This window comes from Lagopus muta, chromosome 2 (genome assembly GCF_023343835.1).
Source record: "Lagopus muta isolate bLagMut1 chromosome 2, bLagMut1 primary, whole genome shotgun sequence".
Classification (NCBI taxonomy): Eukaryota; Metazoa; Chordata; class Aves; order Galliformes; family Phasianidae; genus Lagopus; species Lagopus muta.
The window spans coordinates 84089824-84113538 of NC_064434.1; the positions used below are offsets into that span (position 1 = coordinate 84089824).

The following is a 23715-nucleotide window of genomic DNA, read 5'->3' on the forward strand; positions in this document are numbered from 1 at the left end:
ACAGCCCATCAGACAGCAGGTTGAGCACCCCAAATACCCACTGAAGTCAATTCTACAGCCAGGTGTGGAGGTTCTGCTTCTACCACTGACGTTAGCGCTAACGGCATTGAGCTCTTTTCTCTATGCTAACAACCCTGTTTTGTTTGGCTTTATTTGGCTATTTTCTTTGTCAGAAGCCTAGAGTAAGCATCCTCAAAAGCATAACTATGAATTGACTTTTTCAAATTCCCTATAGAAATTTTTCTGAGACCTGGGACACTTCCACCTGCCACCAGTCCCTTGTATTCCAGGAGAGCTGGGACTGCCCCTTGCCATCTCTCTCCTCCTTTCCTTTAGCCACCATCAAGACAATTAGAAGCCAAAAGCAGCTATTAGTAAGAAAGAAGCTTCTTTATTCCTATTACTGCTTTTGCTATCTATCTTTCATCAGCTGCTTACAAGGCTAGGAATACCTGAATCCTCAATTGAGAGAACTAGCTTCAGCATTAGAAAGATAGTGTAGTTTACTAAGGACCAAAATGTTTTTGGCAACTGAAACTAGAAAAAAGATACTCAAGATCACAGAACTTTGCTAAACATACCTCTTCCAGTAGTCCTAAAGATCTTGGTTTGAATCTTTCTCCTTCACAACAAAGAGAGACTTAGGTTGTAGGTAGCGAACAAGTGATAAAACATCTCTTGTCATTCACATTTAACCAATACATTGCCACTGTTGGTTTTTTTTTTTTTGTTTTGTTTTTTTTTTTAAAGAGTCAGGAGATGCTTTATTTGCCCAGTGTCAGTAACTATGTTATTGCATAGTTATTGCACAAGTTATTGCAACTGATTAAGAAGATACAGAAACCTACAGATAAAGCTTACATGAAAGACCTTATCTTTTAGTCAAGGCCCAAGTTCCTTTGATGGTGTAATAGAATATTTTCCAGTAATTTGCACTTCAATTCCATCAGCTCAAAGCATAAAGTATAAGTTCCATTCTTTTGCTTTAGACTAGCAATAAAAAAGGTGATGCAGAACAACACTTGTATTTTTTTTTTTTAATACAGGAATGCTCAATGCTTCCACATTCCTCTTCTCTTTCCTTTTCATAAAGGTTAATGCCTCTTGGTAATCTGTATGTGTTTGTACATTCATGACCACAGAACCTGAACACAGCATTGAATCAGAAATATTAAGAGAGAAGCTTCCTTTGCCATAGCTAACGCATGCCTGAGTTGGTGAGAAAAGCCAGTAAATTAAAGCCATGTCATGCTTCAGTCTAATTGCTATTTTGCTCAGCTATGTTTATTATTTTACTGTATTACAGCATGCCTTATGCAGGCTTGCTTAGTGTCATATAACCTCAAACTGCACTTCAACTGGGATGCTCCACTTCAATTCAGAGTTCTCATTTTCACATCATGTTTTGTAGCAAGATGCTACAAACATCCCACATCCCGACCTCTTAGTAAGAGATCCCTGCACAAAAGGGGGATGTGGCACATGCTAGGTACACAATCACATCTATCTCTCTACAGTTCCAGCTTCCTGACTTCTTCCCTTTCTCTGCCTTCTACTGCAGTGCAAAAAACCTACATAATATCAAAGGAAAAGCCATAGTTTTCCCACTCACCAGCACCACCTTCTCTCAGAATAAAGACTCAACATGGAAGACAATCATGCAAAAAAAATGAGCTTCCTCTGTAAGTCGCCCCATCTGATCCAGTTTCACTCAGACTGTTGATACTAAAAATCTCATAACAAATCACGACTACAATACAAATCCTCTTTGCTCTAGGGATGAGACTTGCATAAACTGCAATACAGATGAATTTGAAAGTGTCCCTAGAGGAAAATAAAACCCAGTTTCCAGAATGCCTTAGAATTTTTCAGCTATCATCTACATTCACCTCACCATAATGAAGACATCAAAAACAATGTGTTGTCCAAGGTAGAAAACACGGTCCTTGTTTATATATTTTTATATATAAACAATTCCTTATATATATATATATATAAGGAATCTGCTAAAAGACAATGGTTGCAAATACTAAAGAAGTTCTGAAGCAGGGATTTTTACTGATCTGCAATAAAAGAAAAGGCATAAAGCAGTTTGCCAGTTGGCCATGAAGTTGTTAAACTAGTAAACGATGAGAATTTGTTTCTTCCATTCAACGTTACTGTAGTTCAGTATGTTTAGACTTCTATTGGGAGAACAAACTCTGGAAGTTAACTGACACTTCTTATGGACACCAGCTCACATTTCCCCTACTTGATTCTTTCTATAATCAGACCAGCCATAGGAAATGTATCTTTCACCCTTCTTCAATCTCTATCTTGTAGTTTGCCATCCTACTTTGTCTCTCTTTTCCATGAATCACTGCAGTAAAATCATACAACTAGCTAATCCACTAGTCAGCACGCTACAAATTGCGCTGCTCAAAGCAGAAGCTGAGAGCGACGAAGAAATGGAAAAAGAAAATGAGTCTTAGCCAAATTCTGAGAAAAAAGTTCTTGCTGAGTTTCATGCATTTTGATGATTACATGATTTTATTTGCAATGCTTACAAGTACAAGAAAAATCAATGAATGAGTCACAGAGATATAGCTTTTCTTGCTCCAACTGCACTTATTTAGAAAAGGGCAAAGGAAACAGAGTGGACCAACATCACATGGAGGATTACTTTTAAGATTCGTTTCAACCTGTTTCTTTTTGTTAACCAAGAATCTCAACTCGTTTTTTGGATTTAGCAGTCCTCAAAATACTCTAATAAATCAGGACTTCAAGATCTTCTTATGATAGTTGTTCTCTGTAACCACTGTTAAGATTAGGCTGAATAGGGCTTTGAACAATCTGGACCAGTGGGAGGTGTCTCTGCCTATAGCAGAGGGGCTGGGACTACATGATCTTAAAAGCTCCCCTCCAACCCAAACCATTCTATGATTTTGTTTCTTCACAAAAATAAGGGGATGGAAAAGACAGGTAGTGATGTCAGGAAACACTGTTGCAAATAGTTAGGCTACAGAAGCTGATCTACTTCTTGCTGAACACAGGGCTGCTCTAAGATTAAAAAAGGAGTTTCAACAGTGAATCTTGATGTGGCTTACACATCTAGTTATTTTCAAGGTCATACTGTGTACCAGTCAGCACTACTCCAAGCTATATTCATTTCTCTAAGCTTCCCAGGCACACAGCATGCCAGTATATCATCTTTTCCAGGAAAAGATAATTCAGAGAAGGATATCATAGATGCTTCCAGCTTATTCATATCTATACTAACTCCGTACTCCAGGTTAACGTATTTACACAAATTTCGCCAAGCCTAGCAAGTGAGAATTCTTAAACAGTACTGAATTATCAAGCAAATGTTTGTTTTTTCTCTATTACTTTATTATACATGGCTTGCTCTTTTTTCAGCCTGCTAAGTTACCATGCGCAATGATGCCATGGTGATGGAAAAAAAAAAAAGTATAAAACACTAAAACAGGTAGATTCTGTTCTTTTTAACTGAAATGCAAATTCCTTGTTTCATACAGGAAACTATACTCAGAACTACTGAGCAAATGAAATCCTTGCAAAGGTGACTTTTGTGAATGAATTGTTGACTTAATGAAAGCTGAGCTTTGTATCTCATATGCATACAGTCTAAGCAAATAATGAGACACCAGAAAAAGAGAAAATTCATGTAAAAATAAAGTTAGCTGGGATCAAATTATATCAACATGTGAAGGAACAGAGAAATGTGAAGTGGTCAGAGAATGATGGTTGTATAACCATTACAGATTATATTCAATGAATCATGTCTTTCATTTGGAGGTCAGGCCTATCAGTAATTTGCATGAACACGTTACACAACTGGCAAAGCAAGCAACATGCAGTTCCTCCAACTTATGTCTTTAAAGGGACAAAAATACAAAAAGTATCGTGTGGATAAATCATGAGGAAGGAAGTTCACAGATCACCTAAGCATTGCATAATTTGTGGTTTTACTTCAAATGCTTGGGCTTCAAACATTTAAATAAAAATTTTATCTTTCAATTGTATAGCTTATTATTAAATTTCAATCTTTTGAGACCCTACCAGGAAGGCCAAAGTTTGAAAATATGACATATGGAAGCCTTATAAGCTAGAAGACAAATTCAAATTACCATAATTACTTGAACCTTCTACTCTTTAAGATTAATCAGAGGTCCATCACCCAATGTTTTGCATGCCAGTTCAAGATCTCTATAACTAGCACCATGCACAAAAGTACAGTCATCTCATGTTCAGTAGGTAGCAAATGATTAGAAACTGATGTATATAGTCATGTCTAATACCAATTTACAATCAACATAGCTACACAACTGTCAGCACACAAACCACTAACTTCGTACCTTTGTTCCTGCAACCATAGCTGTGGCAAGCAGCATCTGCTACCAAGTTTAGCCTCCTTAAGAAGATTTGAGAATATTTTATCATGTATGTTGAATATTTTATAATATGGATTTCTGAGTAATTGTCCTTTTGATTTGCACACAGCTTGAAAACATCAGACATTTTTTCAACATCCAACAAGTTACGGAAAATGAATTTTATTTCAGGCATTTGGGATTGTTATTAACAACAGAATGCTTTTTCATCCTGCTATTTATGTTTCCAGAAACCCAGATTTAGCTTAATCTCCACACTTTTTTTTTCCTCCAGCAGCTTGTGTAACTTACCAGTGATACATTCCTCAGCACAGGCTGTCAGTTCTGTACCATACTGCAGTGACGTTTTTAAGTCACTAACAAGATGACCTAATCAGCATCTGTTCTTGCTATGCCCATGAGGTGTCATGGTTGTTTTTTTTGTTGTTGTTGTTGCTGTTTTTTTTTTTTTTTTTTAAAAAAAAAAAAAAACACCATCTTTTCACATGCAAAATAACATTAAAAAGTTTTAATATAATGGGAGAAAACAAAGAGGTTTTTATAAGAGGCACATAAAAATCAGTGATTTCTAAATTATCAACATAGTTCACTAAAAAAAAAAAAAAAGCAACCAAACAGGTGCTTTTACTTTTAATCCCCTATTTTCATTCTTTTTTAGAAGTCTTGCTGTATTGCAAATTACTACATGTGATTTTTCTATCTTATGAGTAAGAACTCTGGACACGTTTCTTGTCTCAGATAATTATTGGGTCAAAATTAATAGCACATTACCTAAAACTTACAGGATTCATTTTTGTTTCCTTAAGGATTAATGTTTGATATGGATTTTATTTCCAGGAAAAACTACATACTGAAGTTAGAAAGCAAAGGAAAAAATGTTTCCAAGAACCATGAATATGCTGACATGGAAAACGTACGAGGAACAAACTCAGGAAAAAACACTACAAGGGTATGCAAATGATGGTATGCCAGCTTATGCACAGAAGGCATATCTTTCATAGGACTTACAAGAGTCCACTATCATTGCAAATGTAGTGCAAAAAGAGAGCAAACCAGAGCGTGCAACAAGGAGGCGGCAGGAAAAGGTATACTGCATTGCACATCCCTGTAGGCATGGATAGCCTTTAAAAAGTACAGCATGATCTCCACTGTGACATTATGGCCCACTAGCTGGTATCCATAGGGAGGAAGAGGAAGATAACAACCCACCAACCACCTGTCCCTTCAAGCATTTGGTGCCAATATTTGTAAGAGAGAGCCTTGATTTTAAACTCCCAAAGAAACAGACAGATTGTTGCTTTACTCTCACCCACTCTCACAAAGCTGCCTCTGTCATTGTTTGAATCTTTGAGAACTAACTAGCAGGGACTCAGGTAAGTCACAGTCAGTACATATTTTATTCATCCTGGAGAAGGTATGTACTGTACTACACCATTAGCACACACACCAATGTGTGCTAGGCATCTCAGTTGTGCTGTGCAAAGAAAGATTAACTTACTCACACAATTGTTAGTGCATTATATAGTCATGAGACAGAGAGGAAAAAAGTTACTGTTGAGTATATACAATTCTACCTCATTAAGCATTTAATGCAAGAGTAAATTCCATAGCCTCAATATTGTAACCATATATTCCTATAACTAGCAGAGCATAGCAATCACCTCCAATCCATGCAATGCAGTTGTAAGATGACATTCGCATTGAATGTCATGTTCCAAATGGGAATTGGCAAGCATCTTTGCCTCACACAACAATGCCATATGGAGTTACATCTGATACTGCTTGAGCAGAACTCCTTTCCCATCCAGAATACATCAAACAGTGGCACAGATATGCTATGGCATTTAAATAGTAATAATGCGGGTGTGAGGGCTAAATTAAAAATGGGTTGCATATTAGAAACAATTTACGCAATAAGATTAAAAAAAAGAAAAAGATTCACTGGCTTTTGGCAGCAGAGCTCACAGATATTTTAAGAAAAAAATAATTATATGTCAACTTTCATAGTGGAACAATTACACAACATCAAAGTTATTAGCACAGAGAGAAAAGCTTTTATCACAAGCAGATAAAAGAGGAGCTGAGCACTAGAATTCGTGCATCCAGTCAAGGAGCAGGGCTGGGTTTGCTGTGAGAAACAGCAACTCCATTTCAGTTGGGAGTTAAAACAGAACAGATGTGAGTTTTGTGCTTGTGCAGTTCAGGTTGATGTTTTCCACTTGCCTAAAGAACAGCTAAGATGCAGGCACTCCCCCATCAATTTATCTCCACTCCCATCAGCCAGGGTCACTCTCAAAAAAGTTCAGAACTCTGACTTCACTATTTCTAAAGAATCCGTAGTTCATACATCTATGGTGTGCTGTCAGTTTGAGCACAATTCAATTGCCCGATATCAAGAAAACAAAAAGATTACTAGTTCTAACCCACTACAGTTATTTTTCATTTTGCTTGCACCAGGCTGCTTGCCCAATAGATGCCACAGGACCACGTAACCATCAGGCAGTATCACTCACTGCAGCCCACAGTAGAACTCGAGAGTTGTTATGCCAGTGGAATCCTGTTACCAATTGAGTGGGCTGCTGCTATCTCTTGGGAGGTCTGTTGTTCCAGTGAGGGTTTGTGCTCAGGTATACAGCCTTGGGCAACAGAAACAAAAAGCAGAGTTCTCCCATAACAATACCTTTATTTTCATGAAGAAATAGGCTACTCCAAGAAACCAGACAAATAAGTTTCTATCCCAGAAACAATCAACTTTAAAAAAAAAAAAAAACTACTACTTTTTTTTCCCCCAGATGATTTAGTTTTTGTATGTGGCACAATAAATACATCAAGACTCCTACAGTGACTAAGTAATTGATGGGTCCGAGTCTAGAGACAGACTCACTGATGACCGGGAACATAGGTTGAGGGAAAACAACAGGATTCCCTGAGTATTTTGCATTTCCTGAAGCATACTGCTAACTTACATTTGCAGCCTCCTTTCTAGAGGTCCTCAAAGGTCAGCGTACTTCTAAAACGTCCTATTCCATTAACACAGAAACAGGTCTTAGCTCTTGACACAACATAACCATTTGCCTAATTCTATGTCTGTCCTACAGTATGACTGGTCTTCCAGAAGAGCACGTAAAACCTGCTTCCGTTACATGTTTTCAGAGATCTCATGATAATACACCTGCAAGCCAGCTTCGCTCAAATAAGTTTTCCAAAGCTCCAAAGGGAAAAAAAAAATCCTTACCCTTCAAGTTATTTCATAATTATCATTATTGTTATAGCTTCAGGTATTCAAGTCATTTAGACCATCCAGAAAACAAAAATATTGTATTTTGCATTACACAGCATGCCCACGCCTGCCAAACACTGAATTCCTTCAGTAAAGCACAGGAACTTCTTCACAGAACATTCACAGGGACCAACCAACCAAGCCAATCCCTGAGGTACCAAGGCAGGAAAACAGCTACCCAACTATAACAGTCTACTACCCTTTCAGTGACTTTAGCCACATCAAAGCTCCCAAGTATCTGTCACATTGAACATGCTTCTATTTTTGAAGAAACCATGTGATTTGGGTAGTGTGATTTACTCTTCTTCCCCTACAGTTTTTGTTTTCTTGTTAATTTGGGGACTGAAGAAATACATAGAAAGTTGCAGTTCTCTCAATTTGTGCTGCTTGTTAACAAGAAATTTTTAATAATACACATCCATAGAACAGAAGAATAGTACAAAGCAGTAACCTTTTAAGTGTGTTCTTGTCTGTCTGAATAGCAGCAGAGACACATTCTCTGTACGATGACAGCTTATTATGAACTACGGGCATACCCTAGACTTAAAAAGCATTACAGCATTATTTGTGATCTTGTGAAGGATACCAGCAGCTGATAATTTCTTGTGAAGCAAAATAATGGAACAAGAAACTCCAGTTTCCATGGGAATTTGATTTTGGCATTAAAACCAAAGCATGCTGAGTTCAAGAAGATGCCAATGGATGAAATTTGTTAGATGATCAATTTCACATATTTAGGAACTAATCACCTCATAAATGATACATAAAATATAACTAACCATTAAATCCACTTGGTATTTGGGTGATTATCAAGAAACATGCCTCCTCACACAAATTTTAGCCCAACTTCACTTACATGTAGTATTTCTATGAGATTCAATGCAATCCACCAGTTCCTCAGAGCCTTGGAGCGTAAAGTCTTTGTTGCTATATTGCTTAGACTAGACAATGTTGCTGATTGATGCAGTGATCAGATATGTATATTCAAACGACAAAATTATATTTAAGTATGCTTGTGTAAGTTCTGCTACTTGAAGAGACCAAATCTGAGCTTGCTGGCTATAGACAATCAGGCATTCCCGAACCTTCACCTGGAGGTTGGTCAAAGCTTCAGAACTCCAATGCTAACAGTAACATGTACGAACTGAGAAAAACAGAACAAGGACTAAAAATTCTAGGTTGAAGGTTTTAAATGGCACATAAAGCTAATTATCCTCAGGCAAGTAGAGAGAGCTTTTGAAAAGTGGCTAATGGTTTCGGATGGCTCATATATCAGGAGCCTACAGGAGAAATCTAGAAGAGGCTCAGTTGTCAGAATATGACTACTTAATGGCCTTAGTGTTGTCTTAATATAGCGGCCAAAATTTGGTCTAGGCAATCACTAGTACACTTGGTCTCAGAAGTGTCCAGGGACAACACCAGTAACTGATGCCTTCCAGTTCAGCTCTCTTTTGCCTCTAATTGAAGAATACACTTTCCAAAATCTACAGTTTTCCTAATATATACAAATAGCAAAAAGTTAATTCACATTGGTTGCCTTCATTCCAAGTAATTCAACATGAACAGCAAGATTTAAAATATTGGAAAATAAAGTCAAACTATTTTGTCTTTGGTAGCCAGCTAATATATGCAAATAAGTTTTATATGTAGATATATATGCAGATAAAGTTTTAAATTTCATCCATATCTTCAGCACATGTAATAAACATCATTAATTTAAAAGTATTAATTTTCTTCCGCTGTGTTTCTTTACTCTAACTGCTATGCTACCAGTATATTGACCCACTTCCATAAAACAAATAAACTTTTCAAAATTGCTTAAGTAATTTAGATACCTAGGTCCTATTCTCAAAAAGAAACAATTGGAGCAAACAGGACTTCTGTATCCTTGAACAGTGAACTCCCCTTACAGATAAAAATGATTAAGTTACCCTAAAATTGTTCTAATTATACTAAAAAGATTTTGTTCTCTCAGCCTTGTTGTTTCCATAAACACTAATATTTCATTTTTTCCTCCCCCTCCCCTCCTTCCACTCCTATCAGGTAGGATAGTAGGCTGTACTACTGCTTGACCTAAAGGCTCAAGCCAAACTTGAGAGTTTCACTAGACTGTGGTTGCATAGACTGTCTCTTTCTCTTTCTCACAGAAAGACACAAAGGAAACCATATCCTCCCTATTCAAAACAATGAAGCATACAAAAATCAGTACAAGAAGGCTAAAAAAAAAAAAAAAAAAAAAAAGTCAGTAGGTAGGTGTATTTAAGAACTATAAAAAAAGATATCAGTAGAAGTTGCAGAAATCAAACTCTCGTTTCTGGTTTCTCATACTGCCAAAAATAAAATTATTTCCATTCTCTTGTACTATTTTCATTTCAACACAAGTGAATATTTTGTCTTAGAACAAGCTCTTCGCAAGATAGCAGCATGATGTGCTGCTTATGAAGAACAGAGGTGTAGGGGGAAAAATGTCTGTAGAGTGGGCCAACTGTACACCCTCCTCTACAACCTGCACGCCTTTAAAGAGAAAACAATCACACCCTTATCAAACAGCCTTCCCAACTAAAAACTTAATTGAAAATTTAAGAAAAATCACTGCATTTATTCCACATTATTTATTCATTCACTTAATTTATTCCTCTCTAACTAACCAGCATCTGTTCCCCTTTGTTCTAACTTCACACAAAATAATCATAAACGCTTTAGTATCAACACTTTGAGTCACAGTGTTTTTCTACAGAAGATGGCCAAGGTCCTGATCACTTCCCAAATGTAAAGCACACTTGTTTGAATAGAAGATTCTCAACAAGCAACAGTAACTGTTAATTGCTTATTAAGAAGATAATGACTGACAAGCAGGTAGGATTAAGCTGTACAAAATCTGTGGTTCTATTTTTGGATTCCACAGCCTCAGGCAGAATGCTGAGGTACTGTGAATTACATGAATTACGTTAACATGCTCCATGGTCGCTTACTAGGCATGCTTCCTATTATCTAGACAGGATAAGAGTCTAAAGAACATCTGTGCAGACTGAATGAGAGCCAAGACCTCAGTGGATGATCCCACTAACATCAACTTTTTTGTTGAAATTATCCAGACTAGACATGCTGTAAGAAAACTAACAATTTGGGGGCTGACACTACCCAAAAAACATTATTTTAGAAGATAATTTAGAAATGCCAAGAAAACAAACAAATGGCATTATGTTCACTTTTGGCAGGATGCAAAAGATAAATTATCTGATCGTGTAAAAAAGAAGCTGACTTCCAGTATAAATACATATCCTAATCTCTTAGTGTTACAAAAAGAGAAAATGATTAGGATTTTGGTCATATCCTTAACACCAGAGAATGCTCAGAGATAGGGCCCACATCTGAATTCCAATGCAGCCTCCCCGCTACGTGACTGTAAATGAGACCAGTTACATCACACTGTTTCCAGTCACAGAATACAACTGGAAATGCCATTATTTGTTATCCCATGGCTGCTTTCTAGTTTCAGAATTCAAATCACTGCTCATCACCAAGCACCTCTTGTCAGACTGCTCAAGATACCTCTTGTTTCATCATGTTAGGATGCAGAGTAAGCATCGCAAGCAAAAATCTTTCAGAAAACGGCAAGACTCGTAAAAGCTCTGGCAGAAAAGATGAAATATAATTCAGTGGAATCTAGAGGAGTCCTTGGAAGAATCAGGAGAATGTTTAGAACCCAGAAAGCCAAAGATCCCCTTGTTAGGAGCAAGGACTAAGAGAGCAAGTATCAACTCTACTATACAGGCTTGCAAGAAAAACGCAGAAGAAGAAAGGGCAAACAAAAGAATCTTTCACCATAAATAATAGTCACATTACACATTGGGATAGACAGATCTGGTGAGCTAGATGATGCTAATCAGATTCCCCATGAATTGCCATCTCCATCTGTGTGTGCAGAAAAATCATACCATCCTTTTCTTCCACCGTGTCTTCATAATATGTAACTTAACCATATGAAAATGGTAAATGCCATAAGTACTTTCCTGGGGGTTTATTCCTCATGGGAACAAGAAAGTTCCTCTGAGCAACTTCATACCCTAAGCCAATACTGAAAATGACACAGTCGATTCAAGAATTACATTTCTAATACTATAAAGCTAATTCTTCACTGAGCTGGATTTGCAATTTATCCCTTACACTCAGTGGTGGGAGTTCAGGACTGACAATATTCTTATAGATTTGAAACTGGGAATCATGTCCATAACATCTATATCCAACACTTACATTAATACCCATCTGTTCAGATGGCATGGTGCCTACTTGGAAGTCAGCAGAACTTGTGCTGTAGGGCATAGATGCCATGAACTTATACATTACTTTCACAGCAGTGCTGTGCAGACCATACATACTGCAAAATAGTTCCTTTTTCTCTATGTTAACATAGAGGCACTGCTGTCAGAGAAACTCAAGTGTTTCTTTAAAAGACAGACAATTTTTCAAAATTGATTGGAAGGTAGCAGAAGGACTTTGCAGGCTTTCTGGCTTTCAGTTAGATTGTGCTGCTGCAGCTACAATAAAATGATTGTGCAAGAGTAAAACATCATCCACTATTCCCCTCATTCCCACATAAGCATAAGTGAGAAATGAGTTGCAAAAGTAGAGATGATCCATTTATAAACTATTCCAGAAGAAGGTAAATTAAGCTCTGATTGCATTCTGTTCAGAGCTCTGAACAGAAACTACTGCAATGGCTCCAAGGGTATTCAAAAGATTCTGTAGGTTCTTTCACATCTGATATTGTCTCTCTTAAACTGTTAAGAAGCATGCTACGTGAAAAAACAAATGTACTTGAGCAGTACATGAGGGACTTCAGCAACATAAGAGGGATTGCTTTTCAAGACAAGTTCTCATCTTAAGCACATGACAGATCATTAGCAAAGTAAAATGGGAAGACCACGACCACCATGGTATACATTAACTGATCCAAACTAGAGGTAAGAATCTGAAGTCATGGACATGAGGAATAAATAAGTTAGTTATGCGGCACACAACACAAACAGGCTGAGGAAGCAAAGGGAGGTTCTGGTTGGAAGCAAGTAACATGACATGGCAACGTTTGAATTCTGTAACACACTGGAAAAAAAAATAAAATAAATAAAGTAGTAAAATCTGCTAAATACTAAGCACATACTTCATGTAGGAAGTTTAACAGTGAGCAGAAGAAAAACATTTCTGTTCCACATGAAATTCACAGCTCTTGTCAGATATGCACAACAACAGCATCTGTGTGGCATCCTGTGAAATCACTCTTAAATGGCATTCTGCAGATGAAACAATTTTTTGGCAACAGTTTAAGGTACTTTTGAACCAAACTTTATATCCACTCATATTTCCACACATATTAAGGACTAACTAAAGCACCAACTGCATTGAATGCAACATGCACCAAATTAAAAAATAATAATAATAATCAGCAGCTGCATCATAAACAATGTAAAACTATCTCTTTTTTTAAATTGAATTCCTATTTTAAGAGTAACTCTGAGAATATCTGTACATCCATAACTTAAAATACTGCTCCACATAAGCTACTGCAGTAGTTAATTATTTTAATGTTATACATTTAAATTACTCTTCACACAAATTATACAACAGATTTCCTTAAAATATATATCATTGCAGGCTATTACATGTCAAAATTGGACATCTATGTCACCCATAGCTTGGTCTAGCAGAAAAATCCTCCAACCCACTGGTATGAGTCTGGTTTTCCCTTTCCACAGTCCTCTCCAGGGTTTTGACTTAGATAAATACATTTATACCAGCAGCAATTCTTTGGTATCACATACAACCTTCCTACCAGAACTATCACTGTTCTTCTATCTCCCCTCTACCACATTTCACAGCCACATCTCTCACCTCAGCGCATTATGTCATGCCTCTCTTTGGGAGGAGTACTTCCAGATCCCTCATCTCAAGTTGCCAGCTAGCTAATCAGACCTGGAGAGAACAGGCAATCCCTACACTAATGGGCTATGCCACAGAATGCAGAACACAGCTGATGCCCATCAGTGTGAGCTGCAGCTGTGGAAGAGCTCACAGGTGTGGAGTTGGGTCAGGTGGGGGTTAAGAATAGATTCTATACTAGGGGGTGGTGAGAACAAAATGGGTTGTTCAGGGCAGTGGACATGGTTCTGAGCCACTACAGTTCAGGGAGCATTTGGATGATAGCTGATGCCACGTGGAGCCAGGAGTTAGACTTCATTATCATTGTGGGTCCCTTCCAAAACAGGATATTCTGTGATTCTATGAAACTGTGTCATGCTTCTGCAAAATTTAGATGAAAATGCGAAAGAAAGCACTTCAGCATGCCTTCTAATGAGGAGCATGATCACAGCAGCTCACTGCAGCATTGCTGGATTCAAGAACAGAGGAGAGAGGTACTGACATCTGGGAACAGCAGAGATGAAACAGTACAAGTTAAATTGAAATTTCTCTGTTCTTTTTCAGGTAAGATACATAGTAAACTTTTGCCCACTTTGAACTAACTGGTCTTTCACTTAATAAAGTGTTCCAGAAAAAAAAAAAAAAAAAAAAAAAAAAAAAAAAAAAGTATTTTTAGGAACGTGATAGGAAAGGAAAGACAAATTTTGGAAAACCAATGCCTCTAAGGTGCCATAGAAAGAGACAAGAGAGATGAAGAGAATCAGAGAAAACCTAAGTATCTGTGACAAATAAATACACAAACAAGTAAACAAAAACCTCTTGCATTCTGGATGGTACTGACCCAGACCACATTCTTGCCTCTACAACTAGGGCTATGAATACTTCCTTACTCTAGAAACAGCTCATAAATATGAAACACCTAATACGTCCAAGTGAGCGAAGCAGTGCCAACATAACCTGAACAGGTAACACAATGGAAATTACAGCAACAACTGCAAAGTAGCAAAGTCCTACACTGCAGCAAGTGAGAACTTGCTCAAACACAACAGATGGAGAAACAAAAAATAAATCTACTTACCTTTAAAAGGCCACAAATAAACAGAAACCTCTACTGAGATGCTCTTACCTCTACTACCAACCCTTAAATGAGGTCTGGGATGGTGTGGAACCTGGCTCCACCCCTTCTTGTCACTCAGGAACATTGCATGCACCTGAGCTCCCACAGGTTGGCCCTGCCCTCCCACCAGGTGCTCAATCAATGCTTCAGGCCATGACTCAGCAATTTTGCTACAACATGTAATGCTTCTATGACACTTGTCAAATATGTCAGCAGACCAAAAAAAAAATAAATATCAGAATCAGAAATATGTTTCATAGTTAAATCTTTTTCTGAGGTTCCTGAAATGACCACCGAAGCCCAGGGATGTGAGATTCATATAATTAGGCAAGGAAGAAGCAAACAACAGTATGCCCTACATTAATGTCACTGAAAGATACCAACATCTAACAATCTAAGGATGCCTATTATAAACTTAATTTTCTATCCCCTTAGGTTTTCCTATTTGCCATGCACAAAACTGTCACACTCTGTTCCAGAAACAATCTTGTCACCATCATCTTGCCACGTCTTGATATGTTCATGTGAAGAATACTGTTTTTAATCATCTCTTCTTAAATAGTTAAAAGATTCTTCTTTGTAACTTCCAATATTTATTTTATCATTTTGTCCAAATACTACTTCCCTTTCTTGATAACCAAGCTGGGCTTAGAGCTGGCTGTATTTAAGACACAGTGAATATAGTAAGCCAAGGAAGTGCTGCGATCACCCTAAATCAGCATCGCTCTCAGAGCTCAATGACAACTATTAAATTGGTTTAGCTGGCAGCACACTTTGGTGCACGTTCAAAAAAAGCTTGAGCTCATTACTCTGGATTTAATATACTTTTTGGATCCATAAAAACAGACAAGATTGAAGTCCTGCTCTTTTTACAATTAAAAGCTTCCAACTTAGGCCAGGATCTTACTCATGAATTTGCCACTTAATCCCTTCTTTTGTTTTCAAACTCCCGTATTTATTCAAGTTATGTAAATTTGATTCTTCTGTGAAACTTGTTTAGATGACAATGACAAAGATCTAAAATTTGCAAACTTTCCTGTTCTTGCTCCAGCATGACGTTAGAAGTTCTATTCAAGGCTTAATTTCTTCCAATGGTATTTAATACCATCTTATATGATTAATTATAGATAAAGGGCTTCTTATCGTATTCTAATGCTTAATGCTATTTCATCTAATTAATGAAGTACCCTAATCATCAAGATTTGAGACATTCAAAACCCACAGTTCAGGACAGTAGTTTAGTTTTCTTCATTTGAAGAAACTTGACTACTGAATGCTTCAAGAAGTGAAAGCCAAGGGAAACTCATTCAGGTCTGTTAAGTTTTTTGGTAAAATCCTTTGAAAAGTTTCAGCCTCAAAGACTCATAAAATCAGTCTCAATGAATACAGACAGTTCATATACCATTTTGGCTAAAGTTTTCCTTTCTAAAATGTATAATTTTTTATGAAAGTTTCCCTCATTAATTATTTTAACTTGCATTTCAGACCTAAAACAAAAATATTTTTATTTCAGGAAGGGTTTTGTGGTTTTTTTTCTAAAATTTCCAAGGTTATGGCATACTAGGATATATAAATGCATGATTGAGTTTGTTTCTTATATTCTGATTAAGACAAAAATAATTGAATAACAATAATTCTAACTTTCTCTCTTTCCTTGATAAAAAAAATATTGCTGCTGTTCCATCGAGTAGCCCTGAATATTTTCCTTCCAGCTATAAGATACGGTTGGAGCACAGCAGACTTGAAAGCACACTTGTATGAGATGAGATGGAATGTACCTAAAAAACTTCATGGTATAGCTGACTGGTACCAAAAGTGTCAACAGGCTGAAAACTTCTTGTTAAGTAAGATATTAAGCCCACCTCAAATTATTTTAAGTGTGGAGAACCATCTTCCTAAAAGAAGATGGTCAGCATCAGTTTCTTTAAAATGTACTTATTCAGCTTTTATTCTCCTAGTTAAGATCTATCTCAGAAACATCCTTTTTGGATAATACAGTTATCTCTCATAAACACCCCTTGAAAAGATGGCACAGGTAGTAATGGAGCTATTACTGAAATCTTCATAAGCTGTAGCAGGAACTACTTTTGTTACACAGAAGCATTCTATATCTTGCTGTATATTTTTCCAATAATCATTTACTTATATGAGTCTCCTACTAAAACAACCTTTTAAATGAAATAATTTCTTTTTAGCAAAATTAGCCATATCAGATTTATTATATTATCACTATTGCATAATATTTTTTTCTTACATTCCAGTCCGTTTAAGTTTTCAAATTCTGCACCACTGTGCTGAATCTGCATCACTGAAGCCAGAGAACTTGGTATTGGACTTAAAAGCATTTCATATCTCAACATAAACATGTACATTAGAATGATTGCATAGTAAAGCACACAAGTTACAATATAACACACCCATGACTGTGTAATTTTTCTAAAACTACTTTTTCCAAATTGTGTTAAAGAACTAGTATAGTTAGATGCTATTGTAAAGACTGCAATTGAACTCTGTATGTGTTCATGATAGTATATAATTATTCTCACACCATAATTCAACAAGTCATTATAAATCAACAACCAACACAAATACAGATGGATTCCAACTGAACTTGTATATGACATACACTGACATTGCTCAGAAAATCAGGGTATTAATCAACACTTTCTCTTATCTCTATTAGACATATATGTGCCGCGTACATATTTTGGATGAAGGTGCTTGAAATGTTTAAAAGAATGAATAATTCAATTATATTACAGATTGTATTCATTATATTGGAATAAATCCAGAAAAATGTGTCCAGGATCTGCATTGCAGAACAAAAATGTGCCACTCTAGGACTTCTTTTCAGAGAGTGACAGTTAAGTGATTGTCATGATTTTTTAAAGCAAATTACATGCACCATGTACCTAGACTTCAAAAGAAACCAAACAGTTCAATTCAGCTGACTAATATTTACAGCTGCCTGAAAGGACATTGTGGCGAGGTGAGGTTCAGCCTCTTTTTCCTTGGTAACAGTGACAGAACAAGAAGGAATGGCCTCAAATTGTGCCATAGGAGGTTCAGGTTTGATGTTATGAAAAATTTCTTCTCAGAAAGAGTGGTGAGAATGGTTGGAATGCGCTGGACCTAAGGAGGTGGTAGAGTCACAACCACTAGATGTTTTCAGGAAAAGGTTAGATGTTGCTATGAGGGATGTGGTTTAGTAGGCATGGGTAATGAGTTCATGTTTGGACTAGATGAGTTTTGTGGTCTTTTCCAACCTTAATGATTCTATGATTCTATATCGTTTCATTCAGTTTTCTTTTCCATCCAAAGTTTTCCAGAGAACATAAAAAATTCCCCAAATGCCAGGAAATATTAAATATTCTTACATGTCAATATCTTTTTCATGATCTACTTATTTCACAGCATCAAAAAGAGCATTTGAAGCAGAAATTTTCTCACTTGGTATGTTAGTTTAAAAGAGCTTTTTCAATGTGCATTTAATATTTGGGTAAATATCAAATGTTAATCAAGGAAGCTGCAATACTCGGATTTGTAATAACAAAGAAGGTACAAACTCTGAAGCCTGCAGTTGTCACGGAATGACTCAAGTGAGCTGTAGTTGTCTTTCCCTGTTTTCTTTAACAGCAAAACAGCAGCACCTTCAGTCTCACTTTGTGCTAACCATGCCATGAAGCAATTAGTGGCTTTAACCTCCCACAGTCAGCAAGCACAATGCTGTATGTGAACAGAATATGTGCTTGCACTGTAGAGGTCTATTTCTGTGAGGTTATAACTGGAACTGGTTGCAATCTGCTGTGTTGATATAAACCCAAAGTCTTCACTGCAAGTAAGTAAATGTAAACACTCTGCTATTCCTTGGCACAAAGCTGTGGACTCCTACTCTGATTCCTTTCCATTGCAACTGACACCCTTAAGGTAGTAGATTGGTTTTTTTAGTTTAGTTTTGTTTTTTAATGAGTCAAATTCAGTGAAATTCATTATTAATCTTAATTGTCATGCTTAGTTTCTTGAAGGGTGCATCCTGTATCTCCCCCTTGAAGCCAGTAGGAATACTTGCAAAGGCTAGTTCTACTCCATACAATTCAACATGAAAAAATAATTATTAACTATTGACTATTGAAATCTTTCTTCTTCGAGGAGATCTGGGAGGGAAACTATAAGCAATATGCTTGAAAGAAAGAGTATATAGACATGATTTATTAGCTAAGTGATGCAATGAACACCCACTTCTGCAATTTATCAGCCATAGGTGTGCAAGCAAACCCCATGCTACAAAGCTTTCCTATCTTTCACCTATCACCTAGATCTTCTTGTTTTTAATAAGAAAAACTGGTATGTGAAATGATAATAACTGTCCCAGTCAAATCTGGACACAGACATGAAAAAGCAAAAGTTAACAGAATCAAAAAAGACTGTTATAATCTTTCATCTGATGCATATCTGGAACATTTGCTTCTCAAAGAGAAGCCAGTTCAGAATGGAAATAGTAATCCAGCATTTGCTGCACCAGAAGAACAAGTTCCAAATTATTTTGTTCCTGATCTGCTTAATAGCCACATACAGCCAGGATTTTTGCTTCCAGCTTCACGATTCCTTTCATTTTTATACCTCTGGTAGCTTCTCCTCTGAAATCATGTAATTCTTAACAACTCACTGGAAATTACACACCAAATGCTTTGACAAGAGTGCTACTGCAGATGTGACTTTTCAGAAGAATAAAAAGTCTGATATTCACCATAATTGAAGTTCTCGTTTGTGTTGGCAGGATTAGGATGCTTTCTTTGAAGTGAGGGGGAAATAGCTGAAAATCTCTGCTTACAGAATCCCATAGAAGTTTCAAGGCAGGAAATGAAGAATATTTTAAAAGTTGTTCTGTAATACTGATGTGAGCTATTAGATTTTACCTTCCAGCCCAACATGTATCTCATGAGTATCTGAACATGCATCAAACCTAGTAACAATGAGTCACTGTAGAATTCTTCAATAAGAGCACTAAAAATGGAGAGTGAAATCCCAATGAAATCCTCTGAAGGTAAGGCAAAACTCCCACTAATCAAAAGAAGTCCATGAAGCTTTGCCACTTACTTTGTGGAAAAAAAGGACTTCACTCAATCCTGCCCTTAAAAAAAAAAAAGGAAGAAAGAAAGAAAGAAAGAAAGAAAAGAAAAAAAAGGGAAATTTCAAATTCATGGAGTGTCTGTGAAGCTGTATTATTATAGGAAGGTCCTGCCAAAATATTTCAGGACACAACATCATTATTTTTCAATTCCTGCCTCACCAGGAATTTAGAACTTGCCTATACAGATTACCATCCTGAAAATTAAACTTTTTCTTTCTCTGTTCATATACACCACCAGTTCTATGAACTAACTCTTGCACTGTACACACTCTTACAAAGAACTGTGTTCCTTGTAGGCTGGCTTCATAAAAGACCATAAAGAAAGTAAAAATATTTTAAGATGGTATGAGATCCCAGCAATAGAGTCTTTGCTGGAACATGGTGAAGCAATAGATGAATTCAAACTGAGAAACAGAAACAGCTTGCAAGCACTACGCTTGGTCTGAGCACAGAAGCAAGCAGGAGAAGAGACAAACTTAATCACTGGAACAGGAGCACATGAAATAACAGATGATGTATGTGGGGTGCCTAACAAATAAATAACTTCCCTTTAAAGGAATACTGTGGTATCTGGCTGCTGCATTCTTAGAAGTTGCCTTCCATAGACAAGGTAATCATATGATTCAGTTGAATTCATAGCCAGCTATACGCTCACAGTGAGGAAGCCTAAGCATATTACTAGCTAATCTCACTAAATTTATTGAATTGGTGTACCTTCTGAAAGTTAATGTGGTAAACTTATGTTCATTATTTTCACTCTGCACTGCTGCTTGGTAACAAAAGCTGTAATGTGTGTGAACAGTGAAGTCACAACCTAGAATTTTATGTGAAACCAGGAAAAAAAAAAAAAAAAAAAAAAGTCACAATCACAAGCTGGACATCAAGAAATACAATTCAGGATCTTAAAGTCAACAGATGGTGTTAATTTTTCATATGTCAGTGATTGTTTTAGAGATACCCTTATTTGCTAAAAAATGCTTAAAAGCTGGCATCTAGAAGAAAAGGAAAAAGGAGAGGAGAGGAGAGGAGAGGAGAGGAGAGGAGAGGAGAGGATTAATATATCAAGAAATTTAGTTACAATTATAGAAGATATTACACTGACAGCCTCAATATAATCCAGAATTTAAAGACTTTTAGCATTCAGTAAACTACTAGAGATCACTGTTTTCGAAAATAGTCTATTATTAACGTGCAGTTATGGATTTCCAGCAAGATTAGAACACTCTTTAAAGTAAAAATAGTTACTTCTGGGTTAAATTTGAAATTAGGTAGAGAGCTACATACAGAAGCTTAAATCAGAGGACAAACGGCCTTCTTCTGCATTTCATTACAGGGACTCATCTCTGTTTTCTGTACTACTTTACCAGAAGATTCGATTAGTCCACTGAAACATAAACACAGTGAATTATTTAAAAGGCATCTCTTTTCAGCTGACATGCCTATTATCACTGTCATGTTTCTACTAAAACTTCTCAAATTAAGAACATAGAAAGTCCAAAGACTCAGCTAGAATCTCTAAGAAACTTCCAAGTTGTCACAGTTCTCTCCTGTGCTGGTGACGAACTGCTTTCCAATGTATTAGGTCATAAATACAGATATATTCTGATATTCAAAAGAAAAATATAGGCTTTTATAATATCTGACTGTGCCAATAGAAAACTTTCTTGAGACATTCTCTAGTTTTTAGTGTATCTACCCAAGGAAATATCAAACTGCTGTATGAACAACCAGCTACAGCTATATGCATCCAAGAGGTGAAACATCTTCCTTTTTCAATGCATATGGAACTTGGTAATAAGTTCCAAGAACACACCTAGAGTTGGAAGTGTTTAGAAGCAGACTAAATATGCCAAGGTGTGCAGGACTATGCACAGTGATCACGATCATAGTCTTGCAGTGACTAAATTTGAATGTATTAAATTTAGGGAAAATAATAATTGCAACTTCTGCTCTGTGAGTTTATGTATGACAAGAACAATCACCAGGCAAGGAACATTATCAATGTTCTTTCCATCATCAGCCACAGCAAATGAAGAGGCAGCATCAAACAGTACAAATGTCTGCATCAACACATAATCCAGGAAATACAGGTTTGCCTCCAGCCCCTCAAGAAAGACTTGCTAATGACAGTAATATTTGGAAGCCTGTTGTGAGGCTGACCTCTGACTGAGAAAGAAGGTTATCTAGACATCTGAATTGTATGCAAAAACCCAAAGCTGTTTCAAAAATCAGCATAATCTTCTATCCTGGACATCTGCTGAGTCCATCAAGGACAGTGGAATCATTTTGATAAAAACTGATTTTCTTTATTACTTGTATAACATTAAGATAACAGATCTCTTGCCTTCAGATAGTTATATACCATCTATGAATAACAGTAAAAACTGAAATACTAGACAGCTTGGAATACAGAAGCTCCTCCCCTCCTTCCTAAGGATAAGTAGATGCGCACGTACCAACTAGAGATTCCAGTTCTTAAGACTGAAAGTATCATGTCAGTGACTTTCACAACCCGGAAAGAATATTGATACTTTCATGAGACTTTGTTCTGATGGGAAACAACCAATGTTGTTTCTTTTCCAGAGTCACCTCATTCTTCTTCCTGATTTCTCTCTCCATCTCTTGTATTTTGTGCACCCCAGTTTCAGATAAATTGATGTTATCTCACAACTCAGGGAAAGGTCAGAACAAAAGATCATCTTCTGAGATAATACAGAAGATCAGATCTTCTGCTTTGTTAATCTATGCTTGGAACACACTAGAGTGATCAGGGACATAAGAGAGCTGAGTACTGAATTATGATAAATTCATCCCTCTCTCTTCTCCCTTTCAAGTTAAATCAATTAACATTAGAAAAAAAAACTAACACGTCATTCACTCTTTGAGACAGCAGTTTAATTTTATAAAATGCTATTTAAAAAGATTCTATTTGTTTACTTACAGCATAACCAAAATGAGAGCCTGAGGAATTACAATAATAAATAGAAATATGAGGTTTTCATCTCCATTTAGAACAAGGCTGTCTCCTCACAAAGTTCTTGCAAAGTTGTATACCTGACACTAACTAAACTAACTAGCAACAGTTTGCTAGTTTCTTCATTTAATTACTATTCTAAAATGTAATTTGTGATACAAAGTCTGCTGGGGAAAGGTGTACCAATAGGGTACATCATTTCTCATTTATAAAGAAAGACAGTATCACCAATAAAATTAAATACATAGATATAATTATTAGGCAACAGGGTACAAAGGAAAAGGGGACTAAGTTGTTTTCTTCATTTTATATTTTGAAAAATAAATAGCCATGAATAAATGCCACAAATCATGTCCTAAATACCAGTGAAAGACATATATCAATGACAGTGATCAAGCCTCCCTTTACAACTGGTCATTTCTTAAGAATTTGCCAATAAACTTTGCGTTATAAATGAAATAGTTATTGAACATGCAGGTACATGAAAACTAACCTTAGTGAATCTCTTCACTGTTGGAAATCAACCTGACTGCATCTGTACTGCTTAGATTACCGTTTAAACTATACACTAAGAAGTCCCAGAATCCACAGCAGGGCGGAGGCTACTATTGTTTTAACTTCCTGGTTGTATAAAGAAGCTTAATCCTTACCACCATCATAAAAGGAGTGGTTGCACCCTTTATTTCAGAGAGATTTAAAACAGCTATCAACAAAACTTACAGTGAAAAGAAAGCGAGAAATGAATGAACTTCATTTGACAGTGTGTTGCAGCACAGAATTTCTTCTGTGCTTAGATATGTGTGGAAGAGAAAGATATAGTTGTCGAGGTCGCCACAGATCAGGAATTTTTATTTCTCACACTCTCCTATCATAAAGATCATCTCTGAGATTTAAAGACAGACAAAG

At 36.6% G+C, this 23715-nt stretch overlaps 1 protein-coding gene across 3 annotated transcripts in view; it reads right to left on the minus strand.

Annotated features, from left to right (window-relative positions):
- Positions 1–23715, minus strand: part of PRKCE (protein kinase C epsilon) — a 272140-nt gene that overhangs the window by 221871 nt on the left and 26554 nt on the right. Inside the window, exon 1 of one of the 3 annotated variants that reach the window (XM_048935854.1) lies at positions 14666–14683. The exons of the other annotated variants lie outside the window; for them this stretch is intronic. The gene's annotated coding sequence lies outside the window, so the exon portion shown is untranslated. Of the gene's footprint in view, positions 1–14665; positions 14684–23715 lie in introns of those variants that run through there. 3 annotated transcript variants of the gene reach the window in all.